Source organism: Euphorbia lathyris, chromosome 5 (genome assembly GCF_963576675.1).
Source record: "Euphorbia lathyris chromosome 5, ddEupLath1.1, whole genome shotgun sequence".
Lineage (NCBI taxonomy): Eukaryota > Viridiplantae > Streptophyta > Magnoliopsida > Malpighiales > Euphorbiaceae > Euphorbia > Euphorbia lathyris.
Window position 1 is genome coordinate 82,574,707 of NC_088914.1, and position 27,163 is coordinate 82,601,869.

A 27,163-nucleotide genomic window follows, 5' to 3' on the forward strand; every position below is an offset into this window, starting at 1 on the left:
TCATGTTTCTTTATCCCAAAGGAAATATAACATTTCTGTTCCTTCAATTCCTGAATATTAACATCATTTCAAATTTGTCCATAGTTTAAGACTCATAATAGTTTTAGAATAGATAAACATGCTGTTATCGACACACATGAGATCAACTTGATAACACAAAACTTGCTCACATATCAGAAAAAGCGATTTAATATAAACCTTCTTATCATTGGAAAACTTGCTCACATAAAAAAGAAAAGAGAATGATTGCAACCAAGAATAAGTAGAGTCTCAAAATCATAGGATTGGTTGAAAAATTATTGTTGAAACATTATTGCATGTCCTGCGCCACACAACTATGATGATATGAGAACTCGGGCGCACTTCAGTGATATTATCTCTGATTCAACAGAAGAAACAAGAATTGAAGCAATGGAAACAGACAAGAAAAAATAAAGTAAAGAAAATATACAGATAAATCAAGCAAATTTTTTTTCTGATGTATGGTCCAATGGAATTAGAAAACATGTGTAATCTTCGAATTCAAGAACTAACACAATCGGTTGTTTAATAATTTTGAAAGAGTTCAAATTGCAGAATTCAACAATCTGTCATCAACATATTTGAAACAAATTTTGCATTTGATGAACCTCCCAATGAACTGATCTGATTCTTGTTAGAGTAAATTTGAAGATTTGAATTCTTTCAAAATGCAAAGCACTAGCTTCTATCAATTTCACATATAATTAATAAAAAACATCGAAAGCAGGAGATAAACAATGATCAATAAAGGAGCTTAGTGATATAATGTAATAGGTCATAAGCCTACAAATAAAATGAATTCCATTGCATAATTGGCATTACAATAATATCTCTTTCAATCCAAAAGTTACTATTGCTAGGACATACATCCTATTAAGTGTTGGTGCCTCTGTATAATTAACTAGAGGCATCAAACTAATATTAAGATACATTAAAGTAACAATCATTTACAACGGAAAAAAAATCATTAGAAGAATTTATTGAGAAAATGAACTTTAGGGACTGAAATTTACAGTGATTTCAAAATATAATTATACTTTGTTACCAGATCCATTCTGGTGTTATCGGCTGAGAAGCCTTTGTCACGCATTTCACGAATGAGTTCTGATGCCCTTTGACTAATCCTCGTGCTGGAGAACTCCATGAATAATCACATTATAAGAGCAACTATCCGGTGAGATGTCATTGTCTTCAGAAGCTTCTAAATCAAGCTGATTGTATCTTTAAACCTTCCAACTTTGAACAAGCCACAAGCCATAAATTAGGATACTATATATGGATATATCTTGTCCATTTCCATTTCTTGAAATGTGCGCTTTCCACATTTACAAAAGTCATTTATCAAAGCTGCCCAGGTTACAAAAGTCATTTTTGAAACCGAACACAGAAATCCAAGTTTGTTTAACCTTAGATACGAATCGCCAATTTTTCAACATTTAAAGAGCATAAACTGGTTTCAATTGCACATTCCTTCCTCGCGATACTCCTCACGTGTCCCTATAAAAGGCATCTCTGCTAATTCATTCCCATGTATTCTTACTGATACTACCGCTATCATTTCATCTCCCTTTTCTAGAATTATGAATCAGATTGACTCCAGTTTTATCGTCAAATATCGGCAGAAAACACTCTTCCATTATCTGTAATGCCACAGGCCAATTTTGAACTGTTGGGAGATAACACAGTTCCATCGAATGAAACTCCAAGTAAACCCTCCTCCGAGAATTTGAAGTGTAGCTCTAGACATTTGTTGCCACAGAAAGCTAAGGATGGATTAGTAATAAATGCAGTTCCAGGAGCACGAGCACAAGCACAAGTAAATGTTCACATTATAGAAATTTTGTGACAATATTTGCATAAACAATAAATGCAGTTCCAGGAGCATAAGTAAATGTTCACAGAGTATGCATGAGAGTAGCACTTATGCATGTTTACTCAAAAATCTCTTGCAATGGCATAAGTAAATGTTCAATGAGCTCAACTGCCGCATATATGCCAATTAATCAAGATGTTATAAGTAATAACATCAAGTTTATAGCTCTTCTTCGGGATGAATTAAAAACTTTGTTTGCATGCATTTGATCAGGTAATCCATACTGGAACAACATTAGACTCTATACCCTTTGAATCATCATGTTTATCATATAAGGACCCTTCACTATAAATCCTTCTTTACAAAGTTGATCTGATTAGGCTGAAAACCAAACTTGAAAGTTTTTGACAAAACAGAGAACCCAAAATTAACACGCTCTAAACAGCAGAAGCAATAAATTAAAATGTTACAAAGATGAGGCTTAATTCTCACCAATTCCATCTGATTCGACAAGGAAATATCCGTCAGAAAATCTTTCATCCTAACCAGTGCAGATAACAATTTGGTGAACTCAATCACGGAAGGTCGAGGATGCATACTAAGAAGCTGATCAAAGGAAGCGAGAACGAGTGGGAGGTGAAGCTGAAGCTGAAGCGGAAGAAGAGAAAGAAAGAAGGCGTTTGAAAGTGAAGGTGTAGTTGATCTGAGATCGATTTAGGGGATTTGGGTTGGCGGCGGTGATATGAATGGGAAATCCCTAACAAATAAAGACGGAGGAATTGAAACGATGAATATTATATTGAAACGATAAGCTTTGGTTAATTTAACCCCCAAAAAAGGGTTAAAACTGATTTCTTTTTCCCGAAAATCTTGGTTCGCAATATTATCCAAGTGATTTTTTTTAATATTATTATTTCATCGTATATGCTGTAATTTATATTAACATAACATAATATTAACATAATATGTAATGCAATTTGATGATTGTTTCGAATGTTCCATAAAAAAAGATAATTAATTTATTAGTTCCTATATTTTGATAAAACAAATTGTTTAGTCTCTGTATTTTCAAAAATACATGGTAAGGTTTTTAATTTTTTTCTCAGTAAACTGTTTAGTCCTTCCGTCTGTTTGTTAGATTTTTTATCATTTATGACTTCGAAAATGACTAAATTACCATTTACTATTTACCTTCAAACTTAGGAAGAGGAAATCTAATTTAGAAGAAGAAGCTATTTGTATGGAGAACAAGAAAAAGAACAGACTCAATGCTTACGAATTTGAACGATTAAGAAGAAAATCAAGAAGAAGAACACTCAAAGTTGATTTCAGATGCATTAGCGTTTAAAGGAAATGAAAATAAAGGAAAAGAAGAACGTAAATTCAAATTGACTAACAGAATCTTCATGAGAGTCTAACGGAATGGACTAAACAGTTCACCGAGAAAAATATTAGGGACTAAACAGTTCACCGAGAAAAACGTTAGGGGCTTTACCGTGTGTTTTTGAAAATACAAAGGCTAAACAGTGTGTTTTGTTAAAATGTATGGACTAATAAATTAATCACCCTAAAAAATATATATAATTAAGTATCTAACTTTATATATTCAAGATCAGATTTTTGTTCAATTATTTTTCTACATTACATTAAGCATTTGATCATTGATTCTGTTATAGATTTAACCCTTATTTAATTTTTCAATCCAATTTGGAAAATGAGAAGATCGATTTGGCGATTTTAATGCTGAAATTTGCAAAATGGAAGAGAAGAAGATCGGGTTTGGAATAATTTACTAGAAATTGATTTCTATAAGTTCTTTTTACTTTTCACTCTCTATCTCTCCTAGTCAATAAATTCTTATTTTTATTTGTCCACGTCAATAGGCCGGCACTAACGAAACGTCTCGTCCAAACTCAACGAAAAAGTTAAATAATGGCTAAATTTATAACGGAATCAATGATCAATGGCTCAATGTGGAAAAATAATTGATTATGAGTTTGATCCTTAAAACATATAATATTCAGGGACTTAATTATACGTTTGCCAAAAAAAATACTCTATCTATCACATTATATAAATCATTTTAGAAAGTAATTTTTTTTTAAATAGAAGTCTACAAAATTCTAATTTTATTTTTCGGTCTCAGTATTGAATATTATTTGGCGCAAAGTAAAAAAATTACTCCATCCGTCCTATTATATAAATCAGCTTAGAAAATGAATGTTTTTTCAAAATATAAGTAGTTTTAGTTTTGTAAGAATTTCTAGTTTGGCTTTTTGGTCTATGCATTGAATTTTTGTCTTATATCCATGTGTTTTTTAACATTCCAATACTTATTCTCGAACCGTTACATAGGAGAGAATTTTTATAAGTTCATTAATTTAACTTCATATTAATTGTATTTCTTAATTTGTGTGAAAATCCTAGAATAACTTACATAATAGGACGGGAACAACATGCGATTTGCTTTGTTTGCAAATATAAATAAGTGATTTAAATGTTTGTAAATAAAGGTTTGTTTTATGTTTTTTATAAAACAATCTATTTACTAGTAAGTTCTCATGACATTCAAGAACATTTTTATCTTTTATAACAGTTATATTTACATTTTACGTTTTTTACTAATTTAACAGTTTATGAACTAAATTGATATTTAAATTTATTTTACTAGCTGCAATTTGATTTAAGACACTGTGCTTTGTCGAGATGTTAATATAATTTTTTTACAATTAAAATGTTTTTAGTTATAATCATAATTTAACAGTGTTATTTAAAATATATATATATTTTTTTTAAACACAACCTATACTATAAACTTTTATTTGTAAATTTATCAAACCACATAACTTTTTTTTTTTTTGTACTACATGTTGTTTGTACCAAGTGAGTATGTTATAATCATTTAAAGGATTCTTACTTGAATGAGAGTTTACTCGATTAAAATTGAAAATAATTATGTTGATGTGGATATAAGCAGAGGAACGAGTGTTGGTGGTGGTGGTGAGAAAAGTGCCACAAAGGAAACGATTATTGTTCAGACCATTAGTATGGGCTAGACGTGATGTTTCCTCGTAGAAAGTATATTCCTCATCCCAAGCTAGTGGTAGATAAAACTCAAAACCAAACTCTCATTGATTATTTTTCTCTAACTAACGAACTCAATAGGAATTAAGGGATTTTTACTTCTTTTCCTAATGGGTTAAGGTGCAAAAATACCTCTAACGTTTTGGACCAGGAGCAATTTTACCTCTAACGTCTAAAATGGTGTAATTTTACCCCTAACGTTGTAAGCCAAGAGCAATTTTACCTCTAACGTTAACAAATTGGATCAATTTGAGAAATAATTCATCAAACTGTCTTCTCGGTCATGAATCTCATTATCTACACTTCATACGTATTTCATTTTATCAGTAACAAATCACAAACATTCGTTGGGATGTGAAAAAAAATAAAAAAATAAAAAAAATATACAACATTGTCTTTTTGTACGGATTAGACAAAAAAAATTCAAAAAATCCACCGAATTTATAAATATTAATCTCAAATTTTATTATTAAATTATAAAAAACATGAAATTCTTTTTTTTAGAACAAATTATTATGCAATTGGCACACAATAATGAACAAAAATATCTGTGTTTTATAATAGTGTCTGAAATTGACTCAATTTATCAACGTTAGGAGTAAAATTGCTCTTGGCTTCTAGTGTTATGGGTAAAGTTGCACCATTTTAGACATTAAAGGTAAAATTGCTCCTGATCCAAAACGTTAAGGGTATTTTTGCACCTTAACCCTTTCCTAATTCAACTAACAGATCCTTGGGTTCTATGGAGCGTAATGGTTTTTAGTGCGTGAGTCAACGTGGTTGAGGAGGTGTGGGAGCTAGGCCAAGGAACTCAGGGACTGGTCGTGTTCTATCGGACATCACTGACCATAATATAGTTCACTCAACTGGAGAATGTTATGGATGTTGATGGATAAGTTGTTAGGGAGGGATTGGCTAGGAGGAAATTGGTATTCCTCATCCTCAACAATGCATTTATTCTGTGATAACATCTCAATCATCCACTTACCAAAAATTCAACCTTCCATAAAAGAACCAAACATATCGAATTAAACTATCACCTCATTCGTGAGAAATTTCTTGCTGAAATAGTTAGACCATTGCATATATCAGAAGATATATTATAAAGGTACTACCCCCAGCAGATTTTCAACATTATTAAGCAAGCTTCGAGTATAGTCTTTGTACTCTGCAGCTTGAGAAGTGTTTCTGCAATTAAGCTTTTTAGTCCTTAGATTGTAACGGCTATATTTAGATTAGCCAGTATATAACTGACACTTGTCAATTCCCATGCTCTCATCTAACTTCTAAGACCAAAACGTACCCATGCCAAAACCATAGAACCAAATCGAAGAAAAACAGAGATGCTACAGAATGAAATTGAAGAAAACCAGAGCACTCAAGCTCCAAAGAAAAACCAGAGAGTCTTTTCTGATATATGCAACAAACGTTTTGTCAACATATTGGAAACAGATTTAGCAAATGAAATGAACTTACCAAATAAAAGTAAGATCCCAATGAAATTTCAACAAGCTGCTATACTTCAGAGAAAAATTTAAGGTTTTCTGTTCTTCCTAAATAGAGAGTATTAGGTTGTGACAGTCCACGCATAATTACTTCAAACATAAAAAAATAAAAGATAAATGAAGAAGTCCACAAAAAAGGACAATATATACTTGTTAAATGAATCCTTAACTTCCAATTAAGGAAAATGGACAAACACATTAGTTAAATAAAATGAAATTACAGCTCATGTACTAAAGAAAAAATTAAAAATGTAATAACTACAAAATTATAGCAATTAAGACTGAAAAAAGTTTCAAGTTCATGTTTCTTTATCCCAGAGGAAAGGTTATATTTCTGTTCTTCAATTCTTGAATATCAACATCATTTCAATTTTCAGTATGATATACAATAACTCATGTTTCTTTTGGGTGCAATGCAGAAGCCAATGATCTTAGAGTAGGATATTGATAGAATTGTGATGAGTATGGTCCAATCAACTAAGCAATTTTTAGATGTGATATGCAAATTCGTCCATGGTTTCAGAATAGAAAATCCTGCCATTTTTGAGACACATGAGATCAACTTGATAACACAAAACTTGCTCACACAATAGAAAATTTGTCAATATTTTCAAGGTTTGATGGAATAAATACATAAGCCCTATTGTTCCTATTGTTCTCACCCCTTGTTGCCAGAAATCTGATGGGGAATAAGAAGGAGAAGAGAGTGGGATTTTTCTGAGTCTAAATCAGATAGCTCCAGAAGCTACTGCAGAGAGCAGAATAAGTGCTCGTAGATAGAATGTCTTTGGACTCTGCCTACTATTCCTATGATTACAATCCATAAAATTCTTAGGATTGAATGCATCAACAAACTACGACATTAGCTGATAGAATGTAAATACAAGAACATTACCAATCGGTTGAAAGATGTAGACCAATAGACACAACAAACAATGGAATCAACAGCTATGCCTGGCCTACTATCGTGTTCCAACAAGCCAGTCGTAATCATCAACATCATCAAGCTTTCACAAAATGCATTATTCATATGGATAAAAGCATTTCAACTTTTTCCCTTACTGCAATCATACGAAAAATCGTTTTCTAATTTTCTACTTCAAAACATCTCCTAAATAGAAAATACAGTGGTAAAGCTCAAAACAGTTTGCAATGTGTTAAAACTTGAACAACTTCTCCCTGCTAACATCTCCTATGCAAGTGTTAAATTTGAAAAAATCACTTGAACTTTTTGACCTACAAAGCATGAACAAAACATTTAGAGTTTTCTCAGAACAACATCACGACGCCGTGTTAAGAGAGGCTGTGAAGCAAACATATGCATTACAGCTTCTCGATGTGCAAGAGGCTTCAGAAGTTGTCTCTGAAAGCCAACCAAAATATGTTACCCAAAATTAACACAAAAGTTATAGCGACAACGGTGGAGGCCACAGAAGAATGAAAGGAGGAATTATCAGAAAACATCCATTATGATAACAACTGATATTTGAGAGAAAAATTGAAGGCTTTGCGTTCTTCCTAAATACAGAGTAGTAGATTCTGACAGTCCACACATAATTAGAACATAAAAACTAAAAGATAAATGAAGAAGTCGACAAAAATAAAGGACCATATATACTTATCAAATGAATCCTAAACCTCCAATTAAGAAAAACGGATAAACACATTAGCTAAAAACATGAAATTACAGCTCATGTACTGAAGAAAAATTGCAGAAATTCAACAATCATCATCAACATATTTGAAACAAATTTTGCAAATGAAATGAACTTATCAAACAAAAAGAAATATCACCTGCAGTTGACGAACCTCCCAGTGAACTGATTGTGGATAGGAACTGATTCTTGTTAGAGTAAAGTTGAAGATTTCAATTCTTTCAAAACGCAAAGCACTAGCATCTAACAATTTCCCATATAATTAATAAAAACATCAAAAGCAGAAACAATGATCGATAAAGGAGCTTAGTGCTAGAATTTAAGAGGTCACATGCCTACAAATATCATGAATTCCATTGCATAATTGACATTACAATATATATCTCCTTCAATCCAAAAGTCCCTATTCCTAGGACATACATCATATAAAGTGTTGGTGACTTTGTATAATCAACTATAAAAAAAAATATTAATAGAAAATTTTATTGAGAAATTAAACTTTAGGGACTGAAATTTACAGTGATTTCAAAATATCATTATACTTTGTTAATGATCTATTGTGGCGTTATCTATGAAGCCCTTGACGAATCCTTGTGCTGGAGAAATCAATGAACAATGATTTCAAAATATCATTATACTTTGTTACCAGATCTAATATGGTGTTATCTTTGAAGACTTCGTCATGCATTTCACGAATGAGTTCTGATGCCCTTGAAACCCCTTTTTCCGGAGAAATCCATGAAGAGTGATTTCAAAATATCAATATACTTTGTTACTAGATATATTATTGTGTGCGAAGCCCTTGTCACATATTTCATGAATGAATTCTGATGCTCCTTGTGCTTATGCTGGAGAAATCCATCAATAATCACATTATAAGAGCAACTATCCGGTAGAGAAGAAGACTCCTTATATTTTATCCAAGGATCCTCCTCTGATTAGTCCACCAATTATTATATTAATTGTGTAGACATGAAGCTCCAATCCATCTATAGAAAGCTTTGAAATCTTTAAACCTTCCAACTTTGAAAAAACCATCAATTAAGGTATTGTATGAGGATATATAAGCTTTGTCATAATTAAAATCTTTAGCGCTGTCTGTCCAAGAATAGCTTGGAAACTATAAGAATGATTGTTGGGAATTAAACCTTTAGCAAACATTTCTCCAAGAAGTTCCACTAAGAATGAAAAACTTTGTTTGCTTCAGACATTTGAGTATATAAACCATAACCATCTATTAATGAATTATAAGTAACAATTTAGCACTCTAGTCCTTTTGGACCATAAATTGAGCCTTGGTTACAAGCTCTTCTTTGTGGATTAGGTTGATAAGCTAAAGCAACTATCTTATCAAACAAATTCATATCTACATAATTCATTTATAATATTAGACTGAAAACCAAGCTTGAAAGTTTTTACCAACACTGAGAACCCAAAATTAACACGGAAGAAGCAACTAATTAAGATGTTACAAGTATAAAGATCAGGCTTAATTCTCACCAAATCCATCTGATTCCACAAAGAAATAGCAGTCTGAAAATCTTTCATCCTAACGAGCAGTGCAGATAACAATTTGGTGAACTCAATCACAGGAGGTCGAGGATGCATACTGATCAAAGGAAGCCAGAACTTCGTTGGACCCAGCACCAGAATTAGGAGTATGTAAAGGAGAAATGGAACCCATAAAATTATGAAATGGAGAACGAGTGAGAGTGAGTCACCTCAGAGGTGAAGCTGAAGAAAAGGAAGAAAGAAGGAGTTTGAAAGTGGAAGTCAGCATGGTGGAGTTGATCTCAGACCGGTTGGAGAATTTGGGTTGCGGCGGTGATATGAATGGAAACCCTAACAACTAGAGAGAGTCTTTTTTGAAACGATGAATATTATTAAAACAAAATAGGTTGTTGGGAATTTCCAATTTAGTTTCAACGTTCAAAATAATATCAATATAGACTTAACGTTTACAATATAATATCAATTTAGGTTTAATGTTTACAATATAGCATCAACTTAGGCCTTATGTACAAAATAATACAAATATAGACTTAACGTTTATAAAATAATACGAATTTAAACTTAACGTTTACAAAATATATCCAATTTAAACTAAACGTCACAATTAAATTAACCATATTATATTCTTTTCCTATTGACTTTATATGTTATCTTTTTATTTAGTTCTATTTTCTTATTTATTATAATACAATTGATTAGTTTTCTTGTCTATTAAAACCTTATATTTGTTTTTCATCAACCATTCCATAACTCTGAAATTTCATGGCTCATGTAATATATGCAAACTAAAAGTAATTGAATATCCGCAATTGTGGATATTCAATTACTTTTAGTTTGCATATATTACATGAGCAATGAAATTTAGTAGTCATGGAATTATTTATGAAAAACAAATATAAGATTTTAATGGATAAGAATACTAATTAATTGTATTATAATAAATAAGAATATAGAACTAAATAAAAAGATAACCTATAAAGTTAATAGGGAAAGAATATAATATGATTAATTTAATTATAGCGTTTAGCTTAAATTGTATATATTTTTGTAAAACGTTAAGCTTAAATTTGTATTATTTTATAAACGTTAAGCCTATATTGATGCTATTTTATACGTGAGGCCTAAATTGATGTTATATTGTAAACGTTAAGCCTAAATTGATATTATGTTATAAACGTTAAGCCTATATTTGTACTATTTTGAACGTTGAGCCTAAATTGGTACTTCCCCAAAAACTTTAGGCCTATTTTATTACTTTATCCCTTAAAAATACCGTATTGCTAAGGTTTGCTTAAAAAAAGCTTAAAACTGATATTTATTTATTTATTTTTCCTAAAATCTTGGTCTGCAATATTATCCAAACAAAATTTTTATTATTATTTCATATATGTATATTCTGTAAGTTTTGTTTGATAAAGTATATTCTGTAATTTATTACGTTAACATGATGTGTAATTCTATTTGATGATTGCTTCAAATGTTGTTTTGCACCTGATATTATTTTGGGCAGAGTTAATATATATATATATATGGTTGGTTCTATTATGCAAACAAATTATACACAATTTAAATTTTTTAGTAAATTACAGTAAAATCTTCCTAAATTAATATTTTTTTTAAATAACAATTTCTTCTGGTTCCGATTTAGACCAGTTCAAAAAATGATCAATTTTAATCGACCGAACAGGAGAATTGATTCAGCCACATCATGCCTTGGCCACCAATGGGGAGTTGAGCAGAAGTGTGATTTGGATGCGTGGGAGCCTCCAGATACGGGCTGGATCAAACTTAGTTCTGACGGAGCAAGAAAAGGAAATCCTGGAGCAGGTTCGGCGGGAGGATTGCTTCGGGACAACTTTGGGTGTTGGAAGTTTGGTTTTTTAGTAAATTTAGGTGTCTGCTCCGCTCTACTTGTTGAACTTTGGGGGCTCTTCTTTGGACTGTCCTTAGCGTGGATCAAAGGTTATATAGACAGGTGGTTGCTGAAGTGGATTCGAGAACAGTACTTAAACTCATGACGGGCCTGAGTGGAGCTCACCATCCTCATGCCCGACTGATAAGAAGATGTCAGGAATTAAAGAATACGGAGTGGGATGTTCGAGTTCATCACATTTATAGAGAAGGAAATAAAGTTGATGACTGGATGACGAATTTCGCAGGGTTGAGTTCTTTGGGTCATCGCGAGTGTGATGTACTTCCTTTAGGCCTTCAGGATATCCTTGATGCTGATCGGATGGGGTGGCCCTCTCGAAGGATGGTTACTTTTAGATCGTCTTAGTTTTTTTTTTTTTTTGCATAGTCCTCCGAGTTAAAAAAAAATAAGATAATAATTTTTTGGAACAACCTTTTATAAATACAATGTTTTATGATCTCTATTAATTAATAATTTCTCAAATACATATGTCAAGTATATATAGATATATATTTAGGATGATTTAGCAAAATATGACTCTATATTATTTTGTTTTTTCTTGAAATTTAAATCTAGTTGAATTTCATCTCTAACTATTCTCGGGATAATTTAGCAAAATATGACTCTATAATATCTTATATAGACAAAAACTTTATTTGTTCATTGATTTTAGACAATAATTTTTTTTAAATTAGTAATTTAAATTTATTTTTAATTTTTTTTTAAAATCACCTTATAAATTAATAATTATTAATTTATTGATTAATTAATATCTCTATAAATTAATAAAATTTCATGGTTCCAACATTATTAATTTATAGAGGTTTTACTGTAAATTTATGTGTTATGTTTTTTCTAAAGTATTTTAAACTAGTGTTCAACCACGTGCAATGCATGGAATAATTTTAAAAAAACAATCAGCTTTTCCTTTTTTTTTTTTGCATACCTTCATATTCCACGTTATATTTAGTAATGATAATTTATATGTAAATTTAATTGCAATTAAAAAAGGTGTAAAATTATAGTTTTTTTTTAATGAAAGAATCATTATTATTGAACATCAGTTAAAAGAATAGCTACAAGAAAAGGAGGCGGACTATGCCACTCTTCACGAACAAAATTAGAGACAACAGCCCTGTTGAAACACATTTTCACATGATTTTGATTTGACAAAATGATTTTAGTTAATCCATGATTAAGACAATTAAATTTAAGTGCTTTGATTTAATTGTACTAATGAGTTTGTTCAATGTTAAATATAAAAATATTTATAAGAACAGGAATCAAGTAAGACAGAACTTAGTCAGCATGATAACATAGCACGAGCTGAGTAAAGAATAACTCAGTGCGAAAGAAGGAAAGTCTTCTTCAGTATCGAAGCTTACAAATAAAGCTGATCAAAGAAGCTGAGTAGAAAGCAACTCAGCATGAAAGAAAATAAGTCTTCTTCAGAACTATATCTTGCAGAACGAAGCTGGCCTTGGAAGCTGAGTGAAAAGGCAACTCAGTATCAGAAATAGCAACGCTCAAAGACAATGGCTATCAAAGTCAAGCTGTGTGTTTTTCAGGACAGCACCAATGATCCGTTTGCTAAAAGACAAGATCCGACAGTGATCTGTGCTAAATCAGAAAGCTTTGGAAATATGCATGGATACAATTTCGAGACGCATGGGTCAACTGTCCGCTAGCTAAAAGACGAAATCTGTGCTAGAAGACAAACCTGCGAGAAGAAGACAAGCCTGGTGCCTGCCGAATTCAGACGATAGGATTGGCCTGCAAATCTGAAGCTGACCAGAACAATGACGCAAGCAAAGAGCCGTTTGAATTCAACGGATAGATCCGAATTCAAATGATTGTGTCTTCAGATTTCAACTATAAAAGGACAAGTACACTTCTTGGATCCTTTGCCGAAACACAAGAGAAAAAGAGCATACATACAAAGCACATCAAAACAAGAAAAAGATCTTACACCAAATTTCTATCTCTGTGTAAAAGCTAGATTGATTTTGTAATCATCTAAAGTGTTCTTTGTCTGAAAAAGAACAAGTTTGTATCAATTGTAAAATTGAGAGTGTTGTGCTGAGTACTCGGTTTTAAGTACTCAGTGGAAGAGAAATCTAGGTGTTCGGTTATAGCACTTAGTAGGAGTTGAGTAGATGAATAGAGGAAGGTACTCTTGCATATTCAACTGCCTTGTAAACGGTGTGTGCTCTACCTTTAAAGAGCTCAGTATTGGATTGAAAAAGCCCGGAGGGATTCTGGGGACTGGACGTAGGCGGAGAGGCCGAACCAGGATAAGTCGTGCTGAGTAATTTCTAACTCTCTCTCAATATATATCTATATGTGTTGCTTGCTATATTTACTCAGTATACAAATTGTTTAAGCTAACAATGAGTAAATCTGAGTGTTGAGTAGGAAGCTGACCACAAAAGTGTCATTTTCCAACTCGCAAGTAAAACAGCTCTAGTCAGTGTCTAACTAAAAGCCGTCTTACGCCTCACTCGGCCGTGTTGACCAAAACTGAGTTGTGAAACTCAAAGAATTATATTAAGTCAGCATAAGTAAAACGAAAAAGTTATATTAGTTCCTAACCCCCCCCCCCTTAGAACTAATTACACGGGACCAACAAGCCCGAGCTAACTCATGAGTCTCTGAATTCGCTAAACGCAAAGGAAATAGAGACATTATATAATGCTCGCAGTAACACCAGACACTCAGATATAATATCACTCAAATATGACAATTGAATAGCCGACTTGTTGATTGTTTGGACTACTGAAAGGCAGTCAGATCGTACTTCCATGTTACTCATATGATGGAGCTTTAACCGGGATAAAGCCTCCCGAATAGCCATTGCTTCAGCGATAATTGGATCATACAAACCATCAAGCTTGCCATGAGATGCAAAGCTACATAAACCAAACGTATTTCGGATTAGAAAACCATAGGAGCAGTAGCCCTCTTCCACCAAACTCGTATCGGCCTTCTCCAAACCCAAGACTAACCATTTGAGGCAAGAGGTAATGTTGTTTATCTGATTATCCCCATATACAAAAAAAAACAAACCTCAGCCGCAATACCATATGACAGGAACATATGATCTTCGTCCTCACATGGAGAGCTACAAGATGGACAGAAATTCACAAGGTTGCTGTGTCGCCAGACTAGATTTGCCAATGTAGGTAAACAACGGGAGACAAGCCGCCAAACGAAATCCTTTACCTTTGGTGCGACAGGTAATTCCTATATCCCTTTCCAGTTGATAAAGGGATGTGCTACAGGAACAATTTGAGAAGCCATCGCCATTCTATAACCACTCTTGATTGTAGGATGGGTTATGTCCTACAACAGCCGTCATAAATGTGCCTGAGGGAAAATATCTAGCCTTAAGAACCCGTGCAACTAAGGATCATAGATTCTGAAGTAGCCACCACCCCTGTTTGGCAAGGAGAGCCAGGTTAAAATTCCGCAAATCCCTAAACCCCCTGCCTCCCTGTGCTTTAGTAGTACACATCTGCTTCCAGTTAATCCAAAAAATACCTCTGCTCTCAGAATTAGAGCTCTTCGACCAAAAACGGCTTATCGGGCTGTCAATCTCTGTACAGAATTGCTTAGGCATAAAAAATACGCCCATGACGTAGGTAGGAATCGATTGTATAACCGCTTTGATTAGAACCTCCTTCACAGCTCGTGAAAGAAACTTCTCTTTCCAATTTGAAAATCTATCTCGGATACGATCCTCCAGATACCCAAAAGTGTGCAATTTGCTTCTTCCGAATGCTATAGGTGCTCCTAGATAAAGACCAAGATCAGTCACTTCCTGGACCCCTAAGGCTGCTCCCACCTAGGGCTGGGCACAGTTGGGTCCAAGTCGGGGATTCATGAATCTCCAGTATTGGATTGAAATTTGGAGATTAATAAAAGGAAATCTCCAGGATTGGATTGAAAGAATAAATCTCCAGAATTGAATTGCCCCAAAATTTCGGTCCAGTCCAGTTCGGGGATTCGGAGATTCGGTTCCGGTCCAATCCAATATAATTTTTCGGTGATTCAGATAAATATCTAATAGTTTAAGTCCTAAAAAATAAATTAAAAATTTAATTTACAAAATTTTATGGGAAAAGTACAAAAATAAACCTTGTGGTTTGGACCATTTTCAATCATATACTATGTGGTTTAAAAGTTTACAAACCGGTACCTTGAGGTTGATTCCGTTAGCAAACAGAGTCCAAAAAGACTAACGGTGTTAAAAAAGCTGAGGTGGCGGTCAAAGTCAAAAAATCTGAAGGGTAATTTTGTCCTTTCATTTATTTTATATTATAATTTATTAATATTTTTAAAATTCTAAACTTCACCCACTAACCAACTGACACCTCACTACTCCTCTCTCTCTCTCCTGTACCTCTTCATCGTCTTCTCCGTTCCAATGGCTCCATTTCTACACTCTCATGGACTGAGACTGTGGCGATAACTCCATTTCCAAATCTCTCCACTTCAACACCACCACATCCTCCTCCGCCGCCACCCCCGACCACCACCACCACTTTTCCTAGATTCTCCATTTATTTACCTTTACTCTACCATTTGTTAAGAGCTTTTCCAGACCAAACTTTTAAGAAAAGGAAATTTGTTCTCATCATCTGATACAAAATCTATCATTATTATTGCTTTATTAAAGATTTTCCTCTTGAATTAGTTGAAATTTGAAGCAAAAGTTCATTCTGTTACTTTTAATTCCTCTTGTGTTAATAAATTAACTTCATCATGGTCAGATTCTTGCAGAAAGTTGTGTTCCTTTTAATTGTAAAGTTAAAAATTGTATCCACTCATAGAACCACCGGAGAAATGCGATTGCAGCGGTGGTGGTTCTCGAAGATGCACAAAAGATAATCTCCGATGAGACTCAACGGCGTCGGAGGAAGCTAGAGAGAGGATGATCTTTGAAGCGATAGAGATGAAGTGGATCGGTACTTAAAAGTAGTAGATGAACTTCAAAAGACCATGTCTTCCACTTCCATCGTCGACGATCAAGATAAAGTCAACGCCTCCACCATCCAGATCGCCATGGCTAGACTCGAAGATGAGTTCTGCAACATACTTCTCAACCACACAACTCCCATCGAGTTAGATTCACTCGCCGCCGCCGATCCCGGCACATCAGTCCACTCCTCCATTAGAAGTGTACGAAGAAGACGATCAAGTAGCCGATGACGATATCCAAGATCCAACCAAACAAGCAGATTCAACGGCGAATAACAACAGCACGAGTTACCGATCCACCAGCATTATTCGCGAGATCGATCTTATTCCGCCGAAAGTAGCAGCATGTGACCGAAAAAAGGATAGGTTTGGGAGAGAGCAAGGGAGAGATGGGAGAGAGAAAGGAGAGGTGAGGTGTCAGTTAGGTATTGGGTGAGGTTTAGAATTTTAAAAATTTAATAAATTATAAAATATAAAATAAATGAATGGACAAAAATACCTTTTAAATCTTTTGACTTTGACCGCCACATCAGCTTTTTTAACACCGTTAGTCTTTTTGGACCCTGTTTGCTAACGGAATCTGGTTATCTGACTAAGGGCGGATGGGGTAGGCAAAGATAGCTGCATTTCTATAGGTTCAATTCATCAATGTCGGTATCTCAGTCATAGATTGATGTTGTCCTCCCTTGGCAGATTAAGCAAAGCTTTTTTAGCTATAAGACCCCATAATACCCGATTGAACAAGAGGTGATGAGATGGGAAAGATGGGAGTGGCTATCTAGAAAATTTTCCATGGCTGAAAAACCAGGTGAAGAAAATTTTCCTAATTGATTTTCCATGAGAGGAAGCTTCTGTGAATTAATTAAGAACTATATCTAATACCCTAACATATAAAACTTCAAATATAACACAGAACATATAAAACTTCAAATCTACACCATGTACACAACACAAAGTTCAGAGTTTAGAAAACTTATCAGAGTTTAGATCGGTAAAAGGTGGAGGTAGCGGTGTGCAAGGTGGAGATGGCAGCGTGTGAGGTGGTGGTAGCAGCGGTGTGCGAGGTGGTAGCGGCGATGGAGTGCAGTGGAGGAGATAGAACCCTAGAAAAAAATCGAAGCAGAGAGAATAGGTAAAAGAAGCACGAGATTCTATTTTATAAAATGTTTAAAAATTTTAATATTTAAAACTTGGGTAAATTCCAAAAAAAACCCATGTGGTTTGATGTTGTTCCAAATAAACCCTTATGGTTTGGTTTTACAAAAAAAAAGGACCGTGGTTTCGCCGTTACCCGAAAAACGGAAATTGACTTAACACCGTTAAAAATGCTGACGTGGCAAGGGGCAGAGTTGGAAATTCGATTTTTTTTTTCTTTTCCTTTTTCTTTTTCTTTTTCTTTTTCTTTTCCTCCTCCTCCTTCTTCCTTCTCTTCTTCTTCTTCTTCTTTTTTTAAATTTCTGAAATTTTATTTTTTTTAATTTTTCTTTTTCTTTTTTCTTTTTCTTTCTCTTTCCCTTCTTCTTCCTTCTCTCCTCCTCCTTCTTCTTCTTCCTTCTTCCTTCTTCTTCCTTTTTCTTCTTCCTCCTTCTTCTTCTTCTTTTTTTCTATTCTTTTTTTTTAAATTCCCTTACTCGAAGAAATTTGGAATTTTCTCGAAATCTGGAATTTCCAGATTTCTTCGGAAATCTGGAAATTTTCGGAAATCTGAAAATTTCCGAAACTTAAAAAAAAAATAAAGGAAGAAGAAGAGGGATGAAGAAGAAGAAGAATGGAGGAGGGGAGAAAAAGGAAGAAGAAGAAGGGAAGAAAGAGGAGGAGAAGGAGGAGGAGGAGGAGAGAAGGAAGAAGAAGGGAGAGGGGAAAGGAAAAGAAAAAGAAAAAGAAAAAGGAAAAGAAAAAGAAAAAAAAATTAAAAAAAGAAGAAGAAGAAGAAGAAGAAGGAGGAGGAGGAGGAGGAGGAGGAGGAGAGAAGGAAGAAGAAGGGACAGGGGAAAGAAAAAGAAAAAGAAAAAGGAAAAGGAAAAGAAAAAAAAATTAAAAAAAAAAATCGAATTTCCAACTCTGCCCCTTGCCACGTCAGCATTTTTAACGGTGTTAAGTCAATTTCCGTTTTTCGGGTAACGGCGAAACCACGGTCCTTTTTTTTGTAAAACCAAACCACAAGGGTTTATTTGGAACAACATCAAACCACAGGGGTTTTTTTTGGAATTTACCCTTAAAACTTCTAATATTTGTTACTTAATTAAATGGTTAACAAGAAGTAGAATTAGTTTAGATGGTTAAGGCGATTAACAATGTTCCATTTGGTTAGGTGTTTGATTCTCCATGTCTACATTTTTTAGGTAAATATTTTTTATTTCATTTTATAAACGGGAATTAATCGGGATAATTTTTATGACTATATAATAATGTTATACCTTATTAATAAATTATAAATTTATATTATTGTAATTAGTTTACCAAACCTTACAAAATATATAACTATATATTATATAATATTTCTCTTTATATAAAGTTAATGTATGAAATATAAATTTATTATTGCTAAACTTTCGGTTATTTCAGTTCGGTCCAATCCAATCCAATTCAATCCGGTTATCGGTCCGGTCCTGGATAAATTTCGGTCCAGTTCGGTCCAGTTCTTTGACAAAAAGTCAACGGTCCAATCCAGTTCGGTTCTCCAAAAAAAGTCAACGGTCCGGTCGAATTCCAGAGTTTTTTCCTCGGATATTCGGTCTGGTCCAGTATCTCCAGGATCCGCGCCCAACCCTACTCCCACCTGTGCGCGTGAATCAATAATAGTATTACTACTAAACATCACAGCAGATTTCCGGAAGTTCACCTGCTGGCCCAATGCTCTCTCATAGATTTGTAAGCAATAGTGAATTATCGATGCCTCCGCGTGATTGGCCCTGAAAAACATCATACAATCATCAACAAAAAAAGATGGGATACCCGAGGAGCAGATCTTGCAATTAGACACCCATGTATACGACCCGCTTGCTCTTGGTCAGACAAAAGTATGGACAAGCCTTCCGCGCAGATAAGAATAAAAAAGGAGAGATTGGGTCTCCATGTCTTAGTTCACGAGTAGGAATAATTGGGCCAATTTCTTTACCACTGTGAGTGATTATGTACTTGACTGAGGTTACACCCATCATAATCCACCCACCCATCTCTCGGGAAAGCCTATAGCCTGTAACATGGCCCTTAAGAAACCCCATTTGACTCTGTCATAGGCTTTACTCATGTGGGGAATCTAGTATTGCCATAAAATATAGTTCATTTGTGGGGAAATTGTCTCCCACAAAATTAATACTATTAGCGACAAAATAAAAAATCCCCACAGAAATATCTTTATTTCTGGCGAAATAATTCCCCATAGAATATAACTATTTTGTGACGATAATTATATCCCCATAAAATATAGTTCAGTTGTAGCGATATTAATCCTCACAAAATAAATTCTAAAGACGTTAGAAATTGACAATTATGGGGAAATATTATACTTCTATGCGAATTGAAATTTTGCTACAAAAAGATTGTGTTTTGTGGTGAAACCAAAATTCGCCACAAAAAGCTTTTGTGTCGAACCTGTGACGAATTCTCATTTCGCGATAAAAACCTTCAGTGGCGAAAATATGATATTTCAATAGGCCTATTTGTTTGTTACTTTAATTGTTGAACTCCAATACATATAAAAATTATTGAAACACTTGTACCAAGATATACCTAAAGAACTCACCTAAGAGAACTAGCCTAGCTCCATAGCTCCACATGATTGTATGACCATGGAAATATCTTCCTTCAGCAGTTTGAAAATTCAAAATTTACTAAACTTATATTTATAACTATACATTTTTCGGATCCAACTTTATTTGTTTGTTGGGTTAATTAAATCTCCAATTGGATCCCTTATAGTAGATTCTACAATCATAATTTTAGATTCCTTGCACAATCTTACACGTCTTTTCAGATTGATTCATACATGATTCTATACTGCTCACTTCTTTTTTTCTTTAGGCAGGATACACAAATTGGACAACTTACCCATCAAACTTATCCAATTGTAACAACTTACCCTTTAAACTTGTCCAATGGTAAAACACAAACCCAAATTACTGACATGGACTGCAATTGAAAAAACACGTAAAATACAAAATCTGCAACGCTCGTGGAGTATGATAATTAGATCTTTGGCGTGATACGAATCCGGGAAAACTTTTTTACGGTTGCTTCAAATACGGGGTAAAAAAATTCCCAATTTGGGGTTATGTTTTACAATTGGACAAGTTTAAGGAGTAAGTTGTTACAATTGAAAGTTAAAGGAGGCTGTTGCAACATTTGGACAAGTTCAGAGGGTTATTTGTGTATTAAGCCTTTTCTTTGTGAACAAGAACCTTTTATTAGGCACAAAAACTTTATGAATAAGAACTTTTTATTAGGCAAAAAAAACTCTATAACATGCTTTAGATTATACTGAATAGACTGCAAAAATAAAAAAATAGATGCTCCACTGGTTCTTCATTTTGACTACAAAACACAAAGACATTATCTTGAACCTTTTATTAATCGACTTTTGCCAGCCATTACACAGGGGCAACCAAACAATATAACTGCTATCGGGAACAAAACGATATCCCCAAACTATGTTTGACTTGCTCTTCAACAGATTATCAGCCCTAGCAACTGTGAATTTTCCAGATTGGATACGTTTCTGATCTAGAACTTAAGTCTGATATTTGAGTTTTTCCTCTATATTGTTTTTGCAATGTTTTTCTCATGTTCTCAAAAGTGAAAAATAAACGCATCATGTAAAGGCAAAAGCAAATGCAAAGACAGAATATAATTTTATTTGTGTAACTTTGTATGTATCTACAGACTAGAAGTATCACAAGAATTTTAGTGGTTGATAATGTTAAGAATATAAACTTTAGTATTTACTAATTATCTATAAACACACTCCAACTCCTCTGCTCATAACAACCCCCTCTGGAGGAGTATTATTCTTAGACAGGAATTTTCACATGCACCTTAACGAGCAAGTGAATTTGCTCATTCACCGTTAGATACAAGCGTATTAAATCTAAGCCTCAGAATGCTTTGAATCTCCACCTTAGGATTCTAATAAACCTAGATCTAACGGTGAATGAACAAATTCTACATGCTCTTTGTTATTCTAAAATCATAATTTGATGCGGCAGGATTGTGGCAAGGAAAAAACGGGAAAAAAACATGAACAACAGTATAGATATCTAGAGCTTACAAGATCTCTAGGCTAAAATTCAGGAGTAACTTATTTGAATAATCTAAAGTCCTGAGACAGCAGAAATATGCAACAAACCTTGTCAACATATTGGAAATCAAATAGAAGTAAGCATGAAATTTCAACAAGCTGCTAGACTTCAGAAAACATTCATTATGGATAACAACTCATATTTTCAGAGAAAATTTGAAGGCCACACATAATTACAGAGTAGTATGTTCGGACAGTCCACAAAAAAGGACAATATACACTTATTAAATGAATCCTAACCTTCCAATTAAGGAAAATGGATGAACACATCAGTTATAAAGAAAATGAAATTACAGCTCGTGTACTAAAGAAAAATAAAAATGTGATAACTACATAATTATAACAATTAAGACTGAAAAAAGTTTCAATTTCATGTTTCTTTATCCCAGAGGAAAGGTAACATTTCTGTTCTTCAATTCTTGAATATCAACATCATTTCAATTTTCAGTTACGCAAGGTAACATCGTTTCATTTCGGCTCAATGCAAATGTGTCCATAGTTTCTGACTCATAATAGTTTTAGAATAGAAAATTCTATGATTTTCGACACACATGAAATCAACTTGCTCACATAATAGAAAAGGCAATTTAATTTAAACCTTCTTGATCATTGAAAACCATAAATCAATAAAGCAGAGAAGAGAATGATTGCAACCAAGAACAAGCATAGAGTCTCGATCATAGGATCGGTTGAAAAATTATTGTTGAGACAATATTGCATGACCTGTGCCACACAACTATCATGATACGAGAACTCGGGCAAAAATTCATTGATATTAACTCTGACTCCACAATGAAAGAAACAAACAATTTATAAAGCAATGGAAACAAAGAAGGAAAAATAAAGGAAATACACAGTAGATAAATCCAGCACAAACCTTTTCTAATGTATTCTCCAATGGAATTAGAAAACATGTGTAATAATCTTCGAATTCAAGAACTAATCCAGGGAATCGTTTAATAACTTGAAAGTGTTCAAATTGCAGAAATTCAACAAATCGTCATCAACATATTTGAAACAAAATTTGCAAGGGAAATGAAGTAATCAAAGAAAAAGAAATATCACCTACAGTTGATGAACTGCCCAATGAACTGGTTGTTGATAGGAACTGATTGTTGTTACAGTAAATTTGAAGATTTGAATTCTTTCAAAACACAAAGCAGGAGATAAACAATTTAATAAAAACAATTTCACATATAATTAAAAAAAACATCAAAGGCAGGAGATAAACAATGATTGGTAAAGGAGTTTAGTGATAGAATGTAAGAGGTCATATGCCTACAAATATCATGAATTCCATTGCATAATTGACATTACAATAATATCTCCTTCTATGTTGGTGCCTCTATATAATTAACTAGAGGCATCAAACTAATATTAAGATATATTAAAGTACCAATAATTTACAAAGGAAAAAAAAATCATTAGAAAAATTTATTGAGAAAATAAAGTTTACTGACTGAAATTTACAGTGATTTCAAAATATGATTATACTTTGTTACCAGATCTACTCTCGTGTTATCTGCAAAGAAGCCCTTGTCACGCATTTCACGAATGAGTTCTGATGCCATTGAGAAATCCTTGTGCGGGAGAAATCCATGAATAATCACATTATAAGAGCAATCATCCAGACAGATGTCATTGCCTTCCTTTTTTGTGATGCCTTGACAAATATTGTGCTGGAGCAATCCATGAATAATCACAATAGATGTCATTGTCTTCCATTTTTCTGATGCCTTATCTTTGTGCTAGAGAAATCCATGAATAATCACGTTATAAAAGCAATTATCCGGTGAGATGTCATTGTTCCATTTGCCTGAAGACATACAGGTACTTAAAAATCTTTAGGGCTGGCTGCCCAAGGATACTTTGCAAGGCATAAGCCATGGATAAGACAACTATAAGAATGAGTGTTGGGAATTAAACCTTTATCAAGCATTTCTTTAAGAAGTTTGATGACCTTTTTTGAAACAGAAGAAGCAGTAGGAAACACTATTGACACTTGATTTGAAACAGAAGCAGTTGGAAACCCAAATTGACACTTGATTTGGAAGTGAAAAAACAGAGTGGAATTGAAAAATCAATTGAGCAGCGTTAGAATAAGCTCAATTTGAAAATGAAAGAATTTTATGCAACCGAAAGAAACATAAAAGAGTGTCTGACAGAGCTCAATTTGAAACAGAAGCATCAGACTACTGAAGTCAAGGAAAAGATTGAGGCAAATGCTTTTTGTTCACGAGTGAAACGTGTTGATTTCATTAACACTGAAGTAGTTGCCAAAATGAAGCACCATGACATAATAATTGCTCCAAAGTGCTCAAATTGAAACTGAAACATCTTGATTCAGTTGCTCAAGAGCTAGAATCTAAAGAGAAACAGCAAGATGCAATAAATAACACTATCAACTGCTCTGTGGAGCTCAAAAAGAAACATACAGAGGTGAAAAGTTGATTGACTAAGTCTATTAGTAAGCTCTCACCAATTAATCAAGATGTTATAAGAAAATCAAGCATAGAGCACTTATTCAACATGACATGAAAAACTTTGTTTGCTCTATGCATTTGTCTATCTAAGACATAGAGTAACAACATTAGGCTCTGTATCCTTTGAATCATCATGTTGACTGTAAATAGGCTGAAAACCAAGCTTGAAAGTTTTTGACAACGCAGAAAACCCAAAATTAACGGGCCCTAAGCAGTTAATTAAGATGCTATAAGTATAAAGATCAGTCTTAATTCTCACCAAATCCATCTGATTCGACAAAGAAATAGCAGTCTGAAAATCTTTCATCCAAACAAGTAGTGCAGATAACAATTTGGTGAACTCAATCGCTGAAGGTCGAGGATGCATAGGAACAAGCTGATCAAAGGCAGCCAGAACTTCGTTGGACCCAGCAACTGAATGGAGAGTATGTAAAGGAGAAATAGAACCCGTAATATGATGAAATGGAGAACGAGTGAGAGGTGGAGCTGAAGAAGAGGAAGAAAGAAGGCGTTTGAAAGTGGAAGTCAGCATGGTGGAGTTGATCTCGGACCGATTGGGGAATTTGGGTTGCGGCGGTGATATGAAACGGGAAATCCCTAATAAATAAAGATGGAGCCTCTTAAAGAAAAGGTTAAAATTGACTTTTCATTTTCTTAGTTCGCAATATTATAGACCTCCAAATTTCGACAAACGTTTGTAATCGCCCCTTAAACTTTGGAAACTTTCAAGATTTGAACAAATTACTTATCAATTTAAACAAATCAGAAAACTAATAATTCAATCTATCCTATATATAATTACGGAAACAGAGAGAAATGAGAAGAAGTGTTTTAGAGATCTTTTTGATGAGTTGTCAACGTAGTAAAAAATCATATTAAAAATATTTAATTAATTAAAAATAACAAATTTATATTTATAATATATTAAATAATTACTAGCTTATTAATTAAAATAATAAAAGAAAGCAAGAGTTACGGGAAGACGAAAAAACACAAAGCAAAGGAAATCCAAAAGTCACAAATGAACTTCTATATAAAGCATGATAGATAGTATTCCACCATTATATTCATTGGTCACGATAAATAGTATTATATTTCTGAAGGTAAATATTCGATTTTTTTTCATATGTTGTAGTTATTTTGTTCTTAATTATGTTGTTGTTTTATTTTTATTAAACAACAGTTGTTATAGTTTCATCTTTCAGATTCATTTCTATTGTTACCCAGGTTCTATACCTCTCGCTATCTTATCCATGTTTTCTTTTTTATTTGTTTTTTTTCCAAACTGATAGCTTCAATTGAAGAAAGCCGACAGAAATAGAAGATGCATGAGCAACTAAAACTGGAAAACACAAAATTGTCAAAAATTACAAGAAATTCTTATGTTTCTCAAGGTAATTATTCGATTTTTTTTCTTCATATGTTGTAGTTATTTTTGTTCTCAATTGTGTTGTTGTTTTCTTTTTATTAAACAATAGTTGTTATAGTTTCATTTTTGAGAGATGAAATTCCATTTCTGTCGTTACCCAGGTTCCATACCTCTCGCTACCTTATCTATGTTTTTTTTATTTGTCTTTTTTTGTTCAAAATGACTAAAATAAAGATTTTGTAAATTTGTATTCTTTTTTAGTATATGTTGCTAGGTGTTATCGTTTCGATTGCTTACTTTCAACTAAAATTTAGATTTTCGGCTTTATATGAACTCAATTTTTGGCTTTCTCAATTGTGTTGTTGTTTTATTTTTATTAAACAATTGTTGTTATAGTTTCATCTTTCAGAGATGAAATTCCATTTCTGTCGTTATCCAGATTCCATACCTCTCGCTACCTTATCCATGTTTTCTTTTTTATTTATTTATTTTTCAAAATGACTAAAATAAAGATTTTGTATATTTGCATTCTTTTTTAGTATATGTTCCTAAGTGTTATCGTTTTGATTGTTAACTCTAACTAAAATTTAGATTTTCGGCTTTTTATGAACTCAATTTTTAGTTTTAATTGAAGTTAGATTAATTTTTCTAATTCGGAACATGTTGAAATCCACTCATTTTTTTAGTTTGAGTTTAGCTAATTAATATGGATTGTATTTTTTTTATTTTTATGCATTTTGGTACAAATAGATATAAAGTTTCACACGATAGTTGTTCATTGAAGTTTGAGACCTATTAAATAAAATATTAAAGAGATATTGGAATATTATATTTACAATAAAGTTTATTTCAATATAAATTATGTTATATTATTATTATTATTATTATCAAGAAGTTATTTTTTTCCCAATTTTCTAGACAAGGAGATTATAAGCGTCTAATACGCTTGATAAGATGTTTAGTCTTGAAAAATGTGGATTATGCTAGATACGAATTCAAAATCAAGGTAAATAAAAATAAATTTTGATGCTCAAAATCCTAAAAATGTACATTAATTATGGATATTGAGATAATTGCTTTTGCAACATTGGCTTATATAATTTTTAACTATTATATTATGGTTCGTATAAAATTGTTAGTATTTCAAGAGTTTTTAACAGATGAAAATGAAATATAATCATAGGACAAATTATTGAAAAATATTAATTAAGAAAATATTATTATTTGAATCTCTTCAAATTCTCAAATGTTGAGTATAATGATTCTAATTAATATAATTAATTTCACATATTAATTATAAAATGTTTTTTTTTTGTACTGAGAGGTTACAATTGTGATTTAATTCTATTTAACTAAAATTAATTTATGGACTTAATATTTCATTAAGAAAAAATAAAATGTTTAATTAATGGGCAAAAAATATTTCCACTCTCCTCTTTAAACGCTTATGTCTCGACCTTCTCTCTTATTTAAAAAAAAAAACCCCGAGAGGAAGATGGTTCTCTCCTAATTATATTTTTCGTCCCTTCATTT

At 33.0% G+C, this 27,163-nt stretch overlaps 2 long non-coding RNA genes across 2 annotated transcripts; both read right to left on the reverse strand.

Moving 5' to 3' along the window:
- Positions 1-801: 801 nt before the first annotated feature.
- Positions 802-2,634, reverse strand: LOC136229516 (uncharacterized). Its single transcript, XR_010689149.1, has 2 exons — positions 2,327-2,634; positions 802-1,784 (listed from the first exon to the last, which is right to left on the reverse strand). It is a non-coding gene; the product is annotated as an uncharacterized lncRNA (long non-coding RNA).
- Positions 2,635-23,053: 20,419 nt separating this feature from the next.
- On the reverse strand, positions 23,054-24,834 carry LOC136228729 (uncharacterized). Its single transcript, XR_010688821.1, has 2 exons — positions 24,521-24,834; positions 23,054-23,594 (listed from the first exon to the last, which is right to left on the reverse strand). It is a non-coding gene; the product is annotated as an uncharacterized lncRNA (long non-coding RNA).
- Positions 24,835-27,163: the final 2,329 nt, after the last annotated feature.